The sequence below is a fragment of the Mastigoproctus giganteus genome, chromosome 7 (genome assembly GCF_048544385.1).
Source record: "Mastigoproctus giganteus isolate SK-2022 chromosome 7, ASM4854438v1, whole genome shotgun sequence".
Lineage (NCBI taxonomy): Eukaryota > Metazoa > Arthropoda > Arachnida > Uropygi > Thelyphonidae > Mastigoproctus > Mastigoproctus giganteus.
In genome coordinates, this window is record NC_143581.1 from 136087910 (window position 1) to 136103674 (window position 15765).

The window sequence follows — 15765 nt, forward strand, 5'->3', positions numbered from 1 at the left end:
GCATTCTTTTAGTCTCTCAAACCATTTCATAGCAAGCTTCAAAAGGTGTACCAATATTTTCCTCATCATCAACTGGGCCCTGTTCCTCTGCTTCCATGTTTGACAGTGAGTTATATCATGGTTCAAAATTTGGAATCAAAGATCATCAACATCACAGTTTAACAAAACACTGATAACTTCATTGTATTCTCTGCATATTTAAATTTGTTTTAATGTTTCATTTACTTCTTTTATATTGTTTCCATTTCTGTTACTGTTATTAGCACTTCCGAACGGCCTTTTGAAAATTTTCTTCCATGATTTCTTCAATATTGACACACCTGTAGAAGTCTAACCCTCTGCTAATATGTAGCATCACTATAAGTTGGTTTTTTAAAGAAATTTATAACCGATTCTTCATCATTATCAGCTAATAATGGTTGTCAAAGTTGTTGTTTTCGATACAGGCATTTCAGCATTTTCATTACACATTTGATTACTAATATTGTAATGTAATATTTGGAGGAAGAAATTTAACCATAACTATTTTGTCACTCTGGTTTGGCAGATGTGAAGGTGCATTATTGAGTGATAATAATTTTTTTTTTTCTTTACAAATTGATTTATGATATTTTTTCCTACCATTATTTGAAAATTTTACTATTTTTCCATGCTTTTTTCTGATGATTATATGAAACTGGGTGACTTCTTACCTTTTTCAAGCATCTAGGATTTTTTGACTTTGTGATATGAAAACACATCAATTAGGATGCCAGTTTAATTGGCACAAACCATTATGGTTACATGGTCTTTGCTTGTTTTAAGCCCTTGTGATGTAGTTTCATGGCGTGAGGCTAATTATCTGCTGTGGAGTGCTTTCCAGTTTAAATCGGTCTCATCACCATTATAAAAGAAATCTTCATCATATACTACTTCCTCTACAAACAACTTCAATGTTTTTATAAAAGAGTTTAGAGTGTGTTTGGCACCAGGGGTTCCCCCCCCCCATCTCTGCGTAGTATACATTGTTGGTGTGAAACAGAACACTGTCAATGCCAGAAGTTTAAAGGTGTATAGATCTTGTATATGTGTAGTGTGTCGTTTACCATTGTTCCTGTGTTCATTTGGATGCTGGGCCCCTAATGGGACCCAACTTTGTCCCCCTTCCACCCCATGGATGCAGACAAGGTACACCAGTATTATAGTTATTTACTCTCACAGGTACTGCCACCTAATTTGTTTCTGTAAAAGCATTTGTTGAAGATATGTCAGTAAAAAGCACTTTCCATGAATTTCATGCTTTCTAATACCATGTCATGCCCTAAATGTTCTGAGCCAACTGGAACTTGTTTGAAATTTGAGTCTCCATTTAAATTTGTATTTAAAATATTACTTTTTTTTTTTCATATATTAGCTGCCCAGAAGATTGCTTTTGAATAAACCACATTTAGACAGCCTCTTCAGCTTCAAGTTTTTTCCTAACCTTATGTGTTAAATTGCCATCACCATTCATCAGATGATTAGAGTATTTTCTAATACTTTCACTATTTTTTTTATGTCAAAGATTGTTGACATGCCAACTTATATCTCTCAGCCAAAAAATGCCCCAATTCATCCTTTTCAAGGTCTCAATTATTGCTGGTTTGTCTTTTGTCTTAGCACACCACGTTTCTTTTTGTTGACATATTGGTATTAAATAATTTTTTTCATAAACCTTGATTGAAAAAAATTTTCGATTACCATTTATGTAAAAAATTAAAAAATCCCACTTATGAAACGAACAATCGCAGTTGCAAGCAATGTATGCAATATATTGGCAAGAAATTTGAATCTGATTTTTAAGTACTCTTTCAGAATTTATAAATATTTTACTCTATGTATGGGAAACATTTTTAAACTGAGCATTTCTAATTGCTTAAAATTCTGTTCATTAAACTCATTAAGTTGAAAAGATTAAATACTTTGCAGTTCGTGCTTCATACTATAACCCTTCAAATTAGAAAAATATAATATAATTAGTATAATCAGTATAATTAATAATTATTACACTCATATCATCAGTATTGAATAATTATGGCCAATATGATAGATAATCAAAGATATGGTTATTCTTTAAAGAATTACCAAAAATACTATGATAATCTACAGAAATAAATTCAGTATTATAAATCAGTATTATAAATTCAGCTTTCAACATACCTTAAAAGGTCACAATTACAATAAGACAAAGCAACAAATCACTAAGTAATTCAGAACCACCAGAACTTGACCTTTTTTTAACCGCAAAAAATCACGGGGTTGATGCTATCCAGTTATGGATATTGATGACAGAAATTGTAATATGTCACTTCTATTATATCAAAACATTTATACTAGAAAGGGTTTAGGGCTGAAAGCCAGACTATGGAAGATTTGCTAATCGAACAAGTTAATGTATGGCATCGCATTTGTTACATCTCATTGTGAATGCCTTCATGGGTTGCCCTGATATTGCACTACTGCGAGTGGAGAAGACTAATGTTACTTATTCTTAGCAGATACCACCACAAGCGGTATTTACTGAGAATAAGCAGCATTAAATCTTCTCCACTGGCAAGTCTGTGCATTAGCACAGTGGTATCGTCACCATCCTCCCCACACTGGGTGAAAAAGGCCAGAGTTTGAATCCATTGATGACAGAAGGAAATTTTTAGGCTTTTTTCAATCCGTGGCTGAGTTAGTTGGTCTCAGGTGTAGATAGCAATGTGCCCCCCCGCGCGAAAAACTCTAGTTTTTCATCCCAGCAAAGCAGGCAAATTGACCAGAGAACACCACAATTTTTACATAAAAATGGGTAGTTGAAATTAAATTTCCAGGTGAGCCTAATAAAATAGTTTTGTTTTTAATCCACTGGCGAAGTGTTGCTTATTCGAGGTAGTGCAATTTGTTGTGAAGGCATTTACAATATGAGACGTAATAAAAATGATGGAATTTCACGTACTTTGGTGATTTACTACGAACTAAAATGTTTATATGTTGTTTAATATTTTTAAATTTAAAATAAGGAATTTCTATATTTAAAAAAAAAAAAAACTATTTAGTGGGAAAATATCATTATACTAATACACTGTGTATTCCTTATCACTTGCTTTTTGTGCAGAAATGCTTTTTACCCTGGAAACCTCTTATGTGAGAAAACAATACATTACAATATACAGAGTTGAAATTGGGAATTAAGAAACCAAACCTAGTACAGGGGAAAACTTCTTATGCAGAAATTTCTTATCCAGGTTCTACTGTATATACAGGGTGATTCAGTACCCTGGAGGAGGTGTAGGGGGGGGGGGCAACAAAGACGAATCGGAATCACATAGCATTGTAGGGTCCGAAATGCCTTTGTCATGTAGAGGACGTTGAACGGGAAGTCGTGTGAACAGCGATCCCACTGGAAGTCAGCATTTGTGAACCGGTTCCCGAGGCAGTAGGATGGACGAGTATTCAAACATTGAACTGGCCAACATGCACCTCGCATATGGAGATGCGCTTGTACCAGGAACGTTTCCCCGCACAGGCGTGCTCCTCATCATATGATTTCTGCACGTGTGCACAGACGGTTACGTGAGACTGGTTGTTTCACGAGAGGTACCATGAATCAAGAGCGAACTATGAGGACGCCAGACAATGAGGAGAATGTCCTACGTCTTGCAGAAGGCAATCCGAGTACGAGTACTCGAGTGATAGGCCAACGATTGGGTATTTCCCAATCCACTGTATGGATGATACTGTCAACAAACCAAATGAGTTCATACCATCTGCAATGCGTCCAATCATTGGAGCCTGCGGATTATTCACTCCAAAGGACTTTTGCTACTTGGTTTCTTCAACAGAGTGCGGCAGACAGCGCATTTGCTGCGTCCGTATTGTTCACAGATGAGGCAAGTTTCACATGAGAGGGAACCTTCAATCAACATAATGCGCATTTGTGGGCTTTGGAGAACCCCCATGGTACGTGAACACGTGCAACTCAACGGCGTTTCTCTGTCAATGTTTGGGCCGGCATTTTTGGAGACCACCTCATTGGACCATACCTTCTGCCCTCTCGTCTGGACGATAGGGCATACTTGATCTTTCTGCAGCAAGTCCTGCCCGAACTTATTGAAGAAGCACATGTTCCTCAGTCGTTGTGCCGTTCAATGTGGTTCCAGCATGATGGGGCTCCCCCACATTACACTAATGACGTCTGCCAACACCTAAGCGTTACATTTGGACAGCATTGGATAGGTCGTGGTGGTCCGGTTCATTGGCCTGGTAGATCGCCTGTGAGATCATTGGCCTGTGAGATTTTACCTATCAACATGTGTAAAATGTAATTCAATTTCAGTGTATTTAATATGCAGGAATTCACTTTATTATTTATTGCAGTTAAATACATCAGTTGTATTGCTATGTAGCTAGCTAGATATATATATATAAAATTTTCCTAAATATGATATACAGCTAGGCCTCGCATAACGCGAGTTCGATTAACACGATATTCAGTTAACGCTATTTGAAAAATGAAACCCCTTTTCACTTTACACGATGCAAATTTCCAGTTAACACGATCTCTTTTTTTTATGCGATAGTTCAAAAAGATTTGAATCGCGCGCTAAGCTTACCGCGAGTCGTACGGTCAATAAACAAACGTTTGCCTGCTGCCCGCCTCAGTGTGTTCCATGAACCAACAGAAGAAGATGTGTTTGTCCCCTACTAATATAGTCAATGCAGACTTGCATTTAAAAATTCAAATTTTTAAATGAGCCAGAGGAAAATGTTACCGCAAAGGAGATAACGGTAAAAGAATTAGATGAAATCTTTCGTATCGCATAGAACCTCAAACAAAAGGTTTGATGTTCTCTACAATATTTATTTCGCCAGGGCCCAGAGAAGATTGTTGTGGGCTATCGGAAATCGATTGATGAAAAGTAAAAGTCAACACTGTTCAAATATTTCCGCAACAGTAATTTCTTCATTGTGTATTTTATGTCAGAGGTTCCCAAAGTTTCTCGGTTCACGGCGCCTGTAATATCTCAGTAATTTTTTCAAGGCACACCCAGACCAAAAGAAATACCTGTCTGTATATAATATCAAATTTAGGAAAACTAATAGCATATTTTTACAAAAGTAATAAATATGTATTTTGATTGCATAATGTTAGTTTTTGCAATGCCATAATTTTTAGCACAATGAAAAATGGCTATAATATTTATATTATAGCCATTTTTATAATATTATATTTAGAACATTTGCTGCTGGAATGCAAACTTGTGTGCCAGATGAACTGCAAATATGCACCCATTTAATAGTGTTCAATAAATGAATGCTGTAAAAGAAAGAGCACAACTGATCGATATCAGCACCCTGATTGAACCATAGGCATATTTTCATTATGGCTATGATTTTTCTTATCTTCATTTGCAATGAGCACTATAGAAGCTGTATACTACCTTCACTGTTTCATCCTTTCTTTGTTTATGTTGATGTTACTTTATCTAATTTACTATTTTCCATTAAAAAAAAGATAAAATTTTTTGAACATTATTTAATTTTAATACTAGTTTGTGAAAAACAGTCATCTTTAGTATTTGTGTCTTACTGGTAAAATTTTGTGTTAAAATTATTTTCCTTGAAAATATTGCCCTAAATGTATTCACAGCCTGAGGCATCTGGACTAAAAATAAAAACGTAAAACATAAAATATAAGTTACACTACGGGATAATAAGGATCCTCATAAATATGACCTTCCTTGAACGTGTTAAATAATTTTAATTGAAATTATGCCTTGGCGAGGAGCAGTATAATATATTTCCCAGAGTAGTGAGGTTGCCTTCCCTTATGGTGATGATTGATGTTCTGATTCTGTGCATCAACACTTTATAGCATGCACTTGATGTGGTATTTATACAGAACTGACTGATTGCTAGATACTCACTTTCCTCATTCAGCACCTATCACACACACACAAATATGATCCGTGTGTGTGTGTGTGTGTGTGTGTGTGTGTGTGTGTGTGTGTGTGTGTGTGTGTGTGTGTGTGTGTGTGTGTGTGTGTGTGTGTGTGAGTGAGTGAGTGAGTGAGTGATGTTGTGAGGAAATTAAATAGGAATTTTGTGTCCATATGTTTAAATTGATGCTTGATGAGAAACGTTATTTTTGTTGAAGGATGGTTACCCAAAGGTTACAGTTTGTATACAACAGAACTGTATAGATAGAAGAGGGGAGTTAAATTGAGAAATGCTTTTTGGCTGTCCAGAAATTTCTTGTAGGCCAGTTGGTGCACATTGGTCTGTGCACAACACACCATTGTCATTACTGAGAGAAATATATTTAATATTTTCTTATTTCTCTTTATGAAAAAATGCATCATCTCATGACCATCAGCATTTATGAAGATGTTCACTAAGTTATGAATTCTATTGAAGTTTTATATCAATAAAAAATCATAGTTTCATAGTTAATCTCAGATTTTCATAGTTAATCTCAGAAAGTTGACAAAATGAATACACCACGCAATAACAAAAGTATGAAGGTTTCTTGCAGACCTCGAACTGCTGGTTCGAAATTCTGAAACGGGAACGAACATCAACAGGTTATGCACTATAAGAGAAATATGATATATATATATATATATATATAGGTTCCTTGAGTTCTCTACAATGCATAGGTAATCCAAACACTAAATCTTTGAGCATATAAATCAAACAACAGAGGTGCAAGATGAGAAATATTTTTCTACTGGATTCCAAGGTGGGTGTAGAAAATATTGTACTTCACGTATTGTATTAAATGTTTATTTAATAAATTGGAGCAAATTAGGGTTAATAGTATGATCCTCCCACCCATCCACCCAACCAGAAACCAAGAGTTACTTATAAGTTTGGGGGGGGGGGTTAAAGTTGTCCAGCACGGGGAAAAAACTTTGTTGTGATTCAGTCAGACATGAAATTTTACCTGCAGCATAAACAAGTGGCTAAGAAGGTACATGGTATCCTGTATGTGGTATACATAGATAAAAGATAACATTGCCCCTCTATATATATGAGAGTGGTTTGACTTCATATAGTATATTGTGTTTAGGTCTGGAGGTTACATTGCCAGGAAGACAGAAAGGGTTCAAAATAGTTTTCAAAGATTAATCTAATTGTGTTGAATTGTAGGGGAATAACTGATGTTCATATGAAGAATTGCTTAGATGGTTGTTTCTGATAAAGATGCATAAGGTCTTGAATCATTCAAGACCTTATGGAGGTTATATGTTTTCTGCTAGAAGACCGAAAAATCCCATGTTTCTGACTAAGCATCACAAACATGGAATTTTTGGAGAGTAACTGATGGCTGGATCTGATGAAGGGAATATGTGTTGTAAATATAGGAATAATTCAGTGGTCAGGACAGAGAGTTTAGGAAAGGTACTGAATTATGTATTGAATCTGTTATTGAATTAGTTCCTCATTTTGTTGACGGGGAAGGTATATATGGCAGGTGCAGGAAAATTTCACTTTTATATTGTTTAGCCGTTACGATACCATTACTAGTAGTAATACTGTTACTTAACAATATTATTTGAAATTAGGAACTTATACCAAATGCAGTTTTCTGATTCATTTTATTTTTGTAATTAAAAATATGGAAGCAAAAAATGCATGTGATAAAAGTTTTTATCGACTTTTACTCTAAATTTTAAATATATTTTCATGATGCTTGGCTATGGATTTAGTAACATTTAAAAACCATGTTTTTTGGCATTGATTTTTCTTTCTCTTTCTTTTTTTCATACTTCTTTCTGAGGATTTTGCAGGATAGATGTCCAGAAATTTGTTTTCAGTCAGAGAGTAATCGATTCTGGAATAAACTTGCATGTGGTATCATGGAAGCGGCTAGTTTTAAAAAAAATAAAGGAAGGATGGGAAAAAATATTGGAGAGGATTCATTGTTTATGAGTCAGAACATAATTAATTGGCAGAATAAAAGGATACTCACATCAAGAAACACTTAAGTTCTTCAAATTTCAGTGTATGGAAACTAGACAACCTGCAAAGAGACCTGTTTGTCATTTTAAGGCCCTTAATGGTTCTAATAAAAGAAATGCTGATGACATACTTATTTATCAGGATTTTGCAGGATAGAAGTCCAAAAATTTGTTTTCAGCCAGAAGATAACCGAATCTGGAATAAACTTGCATGTGATATCATGGAAGTGGCTAGTTTGAAAAAAAAAAAAAAAAAAAAAAATTAAAGCAAGGATGAGAAACAATATTGTAGAGGATGGACAAGATAAGTGCCCTCCCCCCCCCCACTGATTGCTGTATAATTTTCCGTTTGGCAGCTTTGCCTTGCCACTACTGATATTTAATATATATACTAAAAAAGGTTTAGCACCGAAAGCCTCAGTTTACAGGAAATTTATTGCATGTTAGTGCAAAGCATCGTTTTTGTTCATAGTTAATCAGAAGTAGGTGAAATGGCATCATTTTTTCTACATCTCGTTGTGAATGCCATCACAGAGAGTGTCCTGTTATTGCACTACCTCGAATAAGCAACACTTCTCCAGTAGAGAAGACTAATGTTGCTTATTCTCAATAGATAACACCACCTAGATGTCACCATTTCAAGCTTATTGACCTGTCATGGTGAGGGAGTAGGTACCCCAGTGATACAGCGAGAGTGACAATGATGCCATTTCACCTATTTCTGTGATTTACCAAGAACTAAAACAATGCTTTGCTCTAACTTGTTTGTCTACTAAATTTCCCATACTCTGAGGCTTACAGCCCTAACCCAATACTCCTACCGCTATCGTAGCGGTGTTTTAGATGGGAATATTGTAGCATAATCTGTTGCGCAGAAGGATAGTTAAGTTTTGAATTGTAATAATTCAGTTTTTTGAAGGGGTTAATCACCTCTGGGGCATATATATATGTTGTATTTTTTTATTTTTTAAGGTATTAATTTGCGTTTTACAAATAAATTAAATAGGCTTGTAGCGTTTGTTAGCGTATTTTTTAAAATTTAGCTAGTGACTTTGTAATATACTACTCGCTACTCTTACCATTATCGTATTGGTGTTTTGGCAGGAATATCGTAGCATAGAAAAGTAGAACAGTTTTGATTGTAATAAATAAGTATTTCGAAGGTTTTAATCAGTTTTTGGGTATATATTTTTGTATTTTAGCTAAGGATATAACTGATTTAGTATTTTGATCTCTATGGTATAGTGTACTTGATAATGTATATCTTGAATTTGATAGCTAAGGTATAACGTAAAACTGTATAGCGGAATACATATTACGGCATTAGCTTAGTATAGTATAGTAAATTAATCAATTAAATTTATTAACCTTATTAATTTTCATTGTTAATTAATTAAATCATATTTAAACAGATATCGTGCCCCAGACTAGAGCATCAAAGCAACTGGTAGCGGGAGTGCTGTGGTTCGTGAAAGAACCGAAGCAGGCGATTCACCAATACATCACAGCCTAAAGAAATGTGCACCTTCTGATATGTTTGCAGCACTTTCTGGGATGGGACGTGATGTCCTCTGTGTGTGCTCGACATAAGCAGTGTGAAGATGTTAGGTGAAGATAACAAATCAGCATTGTTATGGGCCTTTATGAGAGCTTCTAGGACAGGATAGATGCCCTGGATGGACTTACGGGGACCTATCAAGCTCTCAGCTGCCCACATCAATGCCAGAGCTTGCACTTGAGATCATCCGGCAATGCAGTGGCAACCTTCAGAACAAAATGCGCTGGTCCCACAGGAGCTAGTTATTGCTGGTGACTCTATTGTCAGGAAGATGGGAAATACATAGTGCAAAAAGGATAGGTGGAATTGACCACGGTATGCCTGCCAGGGGCAAAAAGTTGATGACGTTGTAAAATAGATTCATCTTTTAAGGGCACAAAGGGTGATGCTGTACATGTGGGCACTAATGACATTAAGAGTAGGAGATCTGCAGACTAACTTAACAAGTACAGGTCAATGTTGAAAAAAATAAAACAGTCTCGAGTTAGGGTTCAATTTGAAAATGTGTGGAATTCTGCCCAGACATGATAGGAGGGAGTTATATAATGAGAGCCTTGTTTCTCAATTCAGCCCCTGAGAGATTGTGCAAGGCTCGTGGGGTAGAATTTTTCTCAGCATGGTCTGTGCTTGTTAACAGATGAGATTATTTCTACAAGGATGGGTGCAAGAATATTTGCTGATGCTATAGAGGCAGTGTTAGGTGGGTTGAAAAACTGATAGCTTGGGAGGATTCACAAACTAATAGATTAATGGTAACCACAGGCAGAGGGGAAAGTGATTCTTGCAGTATTTCTATTAGAATGAGCACCACTCTGCAAAATGAGGTACCAGGGATTTCAAGGGCTGCTGGGAGTCATCATGGAATAACTAAATACATGAGTTGTTTTAGGGTAACTAAGAGTAAGGATAGGTGTATGTATACTTGAATGTACACCAATGCTACGAGTATAGTAAATAATTTGATTAATCAAAAGTGGATATTGTTGGGATATCAGAGTCGTGGTGCCACACAGATATAAGCAGTGCATAATTGGAATTTTGGGAGTACAATGTGTACAGAAAAGATAGAACTGATAGGAAGGGAGGAGGGATTATGCATAAAACCTAAGGAAGTGCAGCGAATTAAAATTTGTTCACAATGCAATGTTGAGACATATGCACTGGGAAAGGAAAAATGATAGTAGGTTTGTGTTTTAGGCCCAATCAATCTGATGAGCAAAATGAGGAATTGTGCAGAGAAATAGTGGGCCAGTAAATCACATTGTGTTATAATGGGAGATTTTAATTAAGTTCGCAGATATTGACTGGAACTTGTGGGTTGGTTACCTGCACACTAGCAAGACTTTTGTCGATTTATTGGATGACTATTTTCTTCAGCAACAAGCAACATGTCTGAGAGGCAACCAGGGGGAGTAATAATCTTAATCTGTTTATCAGCAGCGATTCTTCATACTTTAAGAATCTGCAGATAACGGAACCACTAAGTGGCATTGATTACTGTGTATTGATGTGGGATTTGCATAAAGATGTAACTACCATCAGCGGTAAGAGGAAGGGCTTTTGCTTTCGTAAACGTGACTACAATGGTCTCAGAGTTTTTTTTTTTTTCATTCTAAACAGTGGGATCAACTGATGATGATGATACCAGTGGTGAATTCTAAATGGGAGGCCTTCGGGGAATTATTCTTGGAGGGTACTAGGATTTTCATATCAACTAAGAAATGCTGTTCAAGATTTAGGCTTAAATGGATATCAGATAAATTAATGTGGCTCGTGGCAGAAAACAAAAATGCATGGGATGCATATAAATTATCAGGTGACACAGAAACCTGTAGCAGGTATAAGCTAGTCTGTAATCAAGTCACAAAGCATCAGAATTAGTCTTTCATGCCATTAATGAAAAACATACTTTTTTATTTAATGAGGCCAAAATACTTAAGTGTCCAATGTTATTATACCAGACTCTTAATTGCAGAAACCGTCAAAATTAAATTACATGAGAATTCTGTTAATGTTCTCCGGCTATTTCTAATCTCCGATTTGTGGGCTTTTACATGCATTCGCGAAGGCACATAATCCCTATTTAAGTTTCATACACTCCTATTTGTTAATTTTTGTTCCTGTGATCACTGCATATGGTCAAAAAGCGTTGTCAGCTTCAGGAAGGAAAATCGTTTTGCAATTTTTTCGTTAAATTTCTTTTAATTAATTTATTTAATTTTTAATTGCGTTTGATTGATTTTTAATTGTGTTCAATTGATTTTTAATTATTTTTTACTGTAATGTAAGATTTTCGATTTTTTTTTTTTTTTTTTTCATTTTAATTGCTGGAGAGTATCATACGGAAACATTCTACATATTATTTTGAGGTAAACTTCTTATTATTTTACAAATATTGATGTCAACGTAGAACGTATCGAGCACTACAGCTCTGGTTCATAATATCAAATTCCTTTTTAAAACTCTTATTGACTATTTCACTCACTTCCTTTCTCCCCAGTTATAACCTATTGATGCACACAATAATGGGGGATTTTTTGTGAACACCTTGGTGCAAAATTACATTAGATTCACACTAAGATACTTGGCCCAAAATTACCATATTTCTTTTTTAAAATATTGTCTTTAAAACAACATCGTTCTGAAGTTTACCAGGCACAGCTTAAATTTCGGGCATAAAGAAACTAGCACTTGCCACATCGCGCAATATAGTTAAACTTGCCTTAAGATCTTGGTATTGTAATAAATGAAAATTCCTTTCCCAGGTTAGGAAACTTTGTCAAATTAAAAAAATTATCTCTATCGTAGCAATTGGTCTGTATTGAAGACCACCATAGATTTGCAATGTGAAGCACGGGCCTCAGAAATAAAAAAAAAAAAAAAAAAAAAAAACAGACATGATAACAAATTGAATACGTTATCAGGAGGGTTAAAACACATTCGTGCGAATTCTAATACGTTCTTGGATCCAAGTACATTCGAGTTTGGTGGCGACCTCCCTATTTATTGCCACATGTATACCATATCCAAAAATTTTACTTCATACCGCATGTCCTCACCACCTCATCAAACTTATCCGTGAAAAGATATAAACCCCTCAAAAACTTCCTCATTCATTTCACAAATATATATGGTCCCAGTGATTTCCATTTCCACGTACAGTCTGCCAAATCTCATGTACTTTTCTAACAGAATCCCAATTATTGGTTGATTCCATTTGCTTCAAAGTGATACTTGTGTCTATGTCCATTCTAATATTCCCGGTCAGAGACTTGGTAATTTTAAATCTCCTCTTTTCGACCTTCTCTGGCTTAAAATCTCTCTACCACATTCTGTAACTCCACTAATCATTTGGAACTCTTTGGCTTCATCTTTGGCTTGAAACTTCATTCCAACTTTCCTAACAGTAAGGTAATTGTCTTTGGTGATTTTCATGTTCACAACTCCAGTCACATAGACCCAGCTGGTCGAGATGCTGTGGCTTTTACAATTACTAATGACCTGGCACAAGATTGTTCATTTATCTACCAGAATACCAGAAAATCCTAACCACGTAGGGCATATTTGCACAGAGGCATATTTCACAACTACCCTGCAACCATCCTTCAATTTGCACATACACTCTGACATATGTTACCTAAGCAAAAGGAAGGATGCATCACCAGTAAGATTACTCAATCCATTCAGTCTTGCAGATGTGTAGTCTGTGGATGCTGCAATTTACAGAAATGAAACTGTTTGTTTGCCTCACTAATCATAATTATAGCTTTCTTCACAATTGTTGCTCCAGATACATAGTCTTGTTATGAATCTCTTACACACTTCCACACCTGTATGCAATTGTCATGATGTGGTCTAACCATTTCCTTATATAATGGGATGATCATCTCATTGTTCCGGTTGGCAAGGTTCCTATATATTGCTGACCAAAACCCCATGATATGTCTTAGCAGCCAACGTCTTTATACAGCACTGCTCAAAGAACTTGTGTGTGACTATACAACTACCTTAAGGTTTTTTATATTTTCCACTACCCTGTTGTGTTACAACACTGCTGCTGGTTTCTATTTGTTGCATAAAAATATTAATAATATTTATGAATAACCCACGTCACTAACATATTACATGTCATGTAAATGTGACTGAATTCAGCAGATTTCCTTACTGTATATATACAGTAGACTCTCTATTTTCCGGGATGGATGGATGGTAAAAAGAAATTCCCGGATAATCGATTTCCTGGTCCCCGAAATACGTAAAAGATATGTTTCAGGACTTCTTACATAAGTCGAGTTTTATGTAACTCTGGAATGACTAATAAAATATTGCTGCTATATCCCTAATATGCCAAAATTACAAAAACCACATGATGTCCTCAAAAGAATGAAGAAAAATGGTTATATTTTTAATTAGTTCAATTAAAAACTTTATCTGGGGACAGCGGTGCAGTAGCTGGAGTGGCCATAACAAAACATAAAAGGAAGAAAAAGCACATGTTATTGTATTGTAAAAACTGATATGTATTTTGTAGCCTTGGTTATTATAGTTGACCTTCATTGGTGCTGGCCACTTCTCATATTCTCTCTTTCTCCTTTATTGTGTTCACCGTTGCCATTGACAAATCTGAATTCCGCACGATACTTGTTAATGTTTGGCTATTTTCATGCATCATTATTATTTTAATTTTCTGATCCAGATCGATCGCTTTCCTTTACTTGATAAATTTACTAGTACCGCTGTCACTTATTCTCTTAGTCGGCACCATGATAACGGTCAAAATTAAATTTTCTGATAAGAACTTCTCAAGGTTATTTTAATTTTCTGTGAAAATTAAAAGGGGACACACATTTTACTAAAGCACATTTCTGGAGATCACTGCCAAAAATTAATAAAAACAATTTGCATTTTCCAGGTTATTGGGTTTGTCTGTAGTGTAACCAATTATAAACAGGTAGTAAACTCAAACTGAAGGAGACACTCATTTTACCATTATTATGGTAAAATGAGTGTCTCCTTCACTGAAATCTTTAGTCACATAAGGCCGAATCTACATAACTCGGAGACTTACTGTATCGAAAAATGTTCAGTGACCTGCATAAAATGTATGGCGATAGATAAAAAACGAAAAAACTTATCACGCACTACTTGCGTGTCCAATACGCGGGAGTGCATATTGGACACACATTTGTGTTTACGATGTCAATTTGAAATCTGATAGCTCCCCATTATTTTTTATAACCAATGCGTATAATGTCGGTTTGGTCGCAAACATGATGGTTCTTTAGAGATTTAACTGAAAGCACAACTCTTGCGTTTGCCCATCATTTTCGTGATTTCTAAACAAAAAAAGTTGCTATAAAAAAAAATTCCGACATCTCTGTCATAAATAAACAAACAGAATTTGTCCTTTTGCAAAGCGAGGGAACACAACAATTTACGCGACGCACTAATTCAAATTAAACATTTGGTTGTGTTTTTTTATGAGGCGGGTGTGAAGACAGCGGGGATTTCAAGATAATATGTACACTAATATCCCAGTGACGACTCATAACGCCTGTTCTTGTCGCTTATTTACAACTTGCACAGTATCTGTTTATACCTATTCTAGTTATTACTTGAATTTTATGATTTCTGGTTGATTTTTTTTTTTTTTCTCTCTCCCTTTCTTTCTTTCTTTGGGGTCTTTAAGTGTCCCAATTAATCCGAACCCGGTAAATCGAGTCTGCTGTGTATATATACACACATACAGAGAGAGAGAGAGAGAGACCTGCTTTTTTTGTAATTTGCATGGGGACATAGGCAGGTTCAGGTTAGGGGCATGTGACAATTTATTTTCATTGTTCTTTATTTTTGCATTGTGGGTCAGCTATTTTCAACTGACTACAGTTGGCAATGATGATGCTGATGTGATTGCCATTCTAGTTCAAGGTGTCACGCAGTTTGTTTATGCATAATGTTTACTTCAAAGTAATGCAGACTTTAGCTGTGTTTTGCCAGTCACATTATATTTGAGTGTCATATTTATTTTCTTTGTTTGTGCACAAACAAGGCACAAAATGGTGCCCCTCCTGTCATTTTTTTTCTGGATCTACCACAGCGTGTGGATGCCATTAGTTAAAAGTCTGAATTGGGAATCTGACAATTTTTTAAATCATAAGGTAATCAGTTGACAAAATTCATAATGCAGTTTTTGCGTAATTTAATACTTCTACTGGTTATACACTAGAGAGCAAAATGAAT

At 35.6% G+C, this 15765-nt stretch overlaps 1 protein-coding gene across 1 annotated transcript in view; it reads left to right on the forward strand.

The window, feature by feature from the left end:
* Usp7 (Ubiquitin-specific protease 7) overlaps positions 1-15765 on the forward strand; it is a 518151-nt gene that overhangs the window by 349425 nt on the left and 152961 nt on the right. The window lies entirely within an intron of this gene.